Raw genomic sequence first — 4,895 nt, 5'->3', positions numbered from 1 at the left:
TAGGGTTTATGGCTTTGGATTATCAATTGCATGTTCATTAGACAAACTAGATCCAAAGCTATTAGGGTTTGCATGTACACCATAGGATTGATGTATTGCTCAAAACCCATCAGTGGTATCAGAGCCTAGGGCTGTTTGTTTGATATATTTGATGCTTTAGTTGATTATTCATACTTAAAATCGAATTTTTTTGGTTTCTGGGGGTTAGACTCGCCGAGTCCATGGTTGAACACGCCGAGTCCATAGTGAACTCGACGAGTCCATGCTAGACTCGACGAGTCAGAGTCGTAGATGGATAAAAGTTAATTTTGAAATATTTAAAGTTAATTTTGGTTTCTGGGGGTTAGACTCGCCGAGTCAATTTTCCCCTTTAGGTTTTATAGTTTAAATTTGAACTTAAAAGTTTTGTTTTTAAAATTTGAATAGTTAAACCCTAATGTTTTGAAAAGTTTCAAAACTTCCCCTCAAGTTTTGGAATTTAAATTTTTGATTAAAAGTTAATTTTGAAATATTTAAATTCTAATCCCAAATGTTTTGAAATGTTTAAAAACTTGCCCTCAAGTTTTGGAATTTAAAAGTTGATTAAAAGTTTAATTTTGAAATGTTAAATTCTAAAACCCTCGTATTTTTGAAAAAGTTTAAATTACACCCTTATGGTTTTATTAATTAATTAAAGTGTATAATTAAAAGAGATTTAATAATTCCATAAAGTTTTGGTTTACATTTGATTAAATTAAAAGTATAATTTATTAAATTGAACCACCTAGTATTTTAAAAGTGTAAAATACACCCTATACTATATATATGTAACATTAAAAGTCTAATATTATATATATGAGTAAAGAGTCAGTCTTACCGTTAGTAGGCCTCATTCACGAAGCTGGCCTATAAAATGGCGATTAAATGGGTATCCACTCTTACCCACCGCACTCTTGACTAGTGGAGGGTCGTTAGCCGAACGGGTAGGATAGGACGAAACCTTCCATTAAAAGTATAATGAAGTACAAAGTAACTACATGCTTTTACAAATTCCCAAATCATAGTTACTTTAGGAAAAATGTGGAAATGTATGCTAATCCATGGAATTACACTTCGTACCCTTGTCAAACGTTAGTAGAGCGTGTGTGGTTAACCGGCACACTAATTTGGAATTGACATTGGTGGCGAAGGGTGGCTCGATGTTTATCATAGATCAATGGAGCGTGTGTGGCTAACCGACACATTGATTAGGTGATAGTAGCATTGGGTGGACCATGTGATTCACATGGTTATTCACACCTTGTTTGTGATCCTCGGCATCCCAGTTGCAAACTTGAAGGGCATAATCGAGATTAAACACGCCATTGAAAAGTCCAATGAATCTCAAAAGATCTAGGAGTTTCAATTCATTTAAAACTTAAATTTCTTTTTCGTTTTTCATGGTGGAAATTGGTAAATCGTCATTTACCTACCTACAAATATTCTGCAACTAGATTACGGCATCCCTCTTCTAGGTTGTAGAGTATTGTGTTGGATCCTAGCCTTGATGTTTCGTTTGGGTGTTACATCAAGCATTCTAATCAACTTGACTTGTATTTCTCCCGTTTTGTAGATGTCTGAATCTAACAATGGTCTTCCCAAATCCATTGGAACAAGCTTTCAAAATGAAGATGGTGTTCCAAGATACGATCAAGGAAATGAGAGTCATGCTTCACTTCCTCCACCTCCTCCAATTATTCTCCCTAACCCACAAGCTCAAAGGCTTGAAAAGTTCAAGCTCACTCAATCCCTATTGGCAAGTAAGCATGAAGATGGGAAACCTGTGTGTGCACACGTCTTAGAGATGATGTCACGCATTGATAGGTTAAGGATGTTGGGTGTCGATATCTCAGAGATGTTGGCTGTTGACTGGGTTCTTCAGTCACTTCCTGATTCATATAGTGAGTTCGTAAGAGAGTACTATACGATGGTTCACGGCGTGACCCTCATTGATTTGACCTATTTGCTTATTGATGTTGAATCAGGGATGATTTGGCGTACTGGTCAAGCAAACTTGATTGGTAGATCAAACTCCCATACTTCATTGGACACTGGCTACATTGGAAGTCCAAAAAATACTGAGATTGTCCCTTGCTATGTACCAAAGGAGTCCATTTTCTTTTACTTCCAAGAGAAGGGGCATTGGAGACGAAGCTGCCCTAGCTACCTGAGAGATCTAAGAGATGGGAGAGTCAAGACATATGGCTCTACTTCAGGTAAAATCCACCATCTAACTCTTTTAAGTTCCTATTCTAGATTCTTAATTCATGATGTGATAAGATTACATTTTGATGTTTTGAAGGATCGAAGAAAAGAAAGGAAGGTTAAGGGAAGAAGTGAGCTGAATCTGATCATGAAGAGATGGATTTCGATCGCATTCTTGAAGATTGGGTTCTTGAGCTACTACTTGGAGTTAGAATAGATTGCTTAGGAAATTGAAATAGCATAGTTTTCATTTGAATTGCATTGTAAGGACAAGTTTTTCCGCAATAAAATGAATTTTGATTTCGTCTTATTTATTTATCCTTGCAATGGCATATGTGAAAATGGATGTTTATGTATTTCTAAATTTAGCAATGTTGAATTGGATGTGATTCTTGATTTTGTTATTTGTGGAAATGTCAAGAATTTACCAAATAGGGAGAGTTTCTCATCGCCCAAGTTTCATTTGGACAGAAACTTGGAATCATGCAACATGCATTGCATGATGAATGAGAAATTTCATATTTGGAAATTAGACTAATTCTTTGACAAAGTGTCAAGTGAAGGACTAGGAGATCGAGTACACTAGGTTGTGCGTTGATCAAGTCCACCACAAAAGTGCAAAGATATTCATCATGATTTACTAAAGTTTATTAAATATGGTTATACTTATAAGATTGAGTGTAATTCTGAGTTGATTGAAAGAGTTTCAATGAATAGCAGAACGAATAAAGAGAATCAAGTAGGCAGTAAGATAAAAGTTTCTCTATTATAAGAAGAAGGGAGAGTAAATTTTATTGTGTTTTATGATAGGTCTTAATGATTAAGAACCATGTCTCAATTGATCCTCTAAGTGAGTCTTAGTGCAATTGCATGTCTAAGAAGAGGAATCGAGAATTGTAGAAATGGTTAGATCAAGAAGTCAATCATACTTTGTTCCAATATCAAGTCTTAGAGTTAAGATTGTGACTTGAGTGACAAGTCTTAAGAAGGTTTATGACACTCATCAAACGTGGAATTTGGAAAACGTTTCATATTCTTGCACATTTGAAATTGGTAAGTTGTGATGTCTTGGATAAGTCAAAGACCAACTAAGACCAATTGTGCAAAGTGTTAAGCTTGATAAGAAGCTACACTAACTCTTGAATATTTGTTTGTCAAGAAATGTTTCTTGACAAGAGAACCTTATATGTCAAGGAGTCAGTGGGAGTCTTAATGGTCTTGAAAAGTTTCAAGAATAAATCAAGAATAAACCTAATTGATCATCACTAGCGCACGACTTGAGGTTTGTAACCTATCGTGGATGACATAATTTTGTTTTCTGCGCCATTCCAGTTAAGTTAATTATGCATCTGAGTTCTATGAGTTCTCATTTGTATGCATAAAGGCAAGCACCTTGATCAATGGAAGGTACATTGATATGTAAGGGTGAGTTGCTAAACTACTTGGAAGACATGGTGGGCACTCGTGTTACCATGAGGCAAGAAATCAAGATTGAGAAAGTTCAGTCCATATGTTTTTGGATTTGTCGCAAACCTTCGTTTTGGCAAATTCACATGGATAGGAACACATACACCATAAAATCTAAGTGACATAAGGTTTCCCTCCTTCATGAAAATGATTGTGAGGAAATGCTTTCACTAAGAGAGATTTTAAGAAGATTGCAATTGTGAAAATTGTATTCTCAAATTCGATTATGATTACGGCATCCCTTTTCATGGTTCGAATTATGAGATTTGGCAATTAGTCTGAACATTTGGGACTTAGTAACATACGTTTTAAATTTGTCTAGACACACATATGAGCTTTCTAAGGCAAAGGTGTATGAGTTTAAGAAGCTTAGATAAAGGCTTATCAAAGCATCAAGTATTAGAAATATGAACTTAAGGAATTCAATAAGCATTGTTCTCTGGAAGTTCAGCTGTTTTCTGCAACATGTCAAAGCTAGTGGGAGCATAAGTATTATGCTGGTAAGAAAATAATCATCATGATATTGGGAGCATGATTATTATGGTAAGTATTGCAAGTTAGCGATATTAATTATAGAAAACAAGAGTTATACTTTGCAAAGTCGCAAGGATTGAAAAATTGTTTTGCTATAATTAAGGGAGAGAATATTATACTTAGTTTCAAAATCTAAAACTTAGATTGAGAAATTTTAATAAATTTAGTCAAAGGATACATAGTGTGTTCTCAAATTTCGATTATGATTACGGCATCCCTCTTCATAGTTCGAATTGTGAGAACGTGACACATAAAATATTATGGCAGAAGATTGATAAAGTATCATATCTTTATGTAAGACATTATGCATCGTGTCCCAAACGCTTAGGGTATAGGATCGATTGCAAATGCTATAATATTTGACCATTCTAAAATTTTCCAAATGCCTAGGGCATTAAGAGGGAAAAAGGACTAGAACTGGATTTGACTAAAATAATTAAACAACTATCAAAGGACGATCTAAGGTTCGCCAAGGATTTGTTGCTTGTGAGTAGTTGGAAGTATAGTATTGGATGGACCATATCGACATTATTATGAATAGATAATATTCTATTTAGAATGAGTTGTCATATGGCAAATATGGAAATGTTTCCATATTGGGAGTTGAAAATTGAGAATTTATGTCTAGATTAGAAAACTTTATTCAAAAGGATGTTCAAAGGAATGTACTT

This window comes from Lactuca virosa, chromosome 2 (genome assembly GCF_052849685.1).
Source record: "Lactuca virosa cultivar CGN04683 chromosome 2, Lactuca_virosa_CGN04683_v6, whole genome shotgun sequence".
Lineage (NCBI taxonomy): Eukaryota > Viridiplantae > Streptophyta > Magnoliopsida > Asterales > Asteraceae > Lactuca > Lactuca virosa.
Note: the sequence above shows the minus strand (reverse complement) of the source record.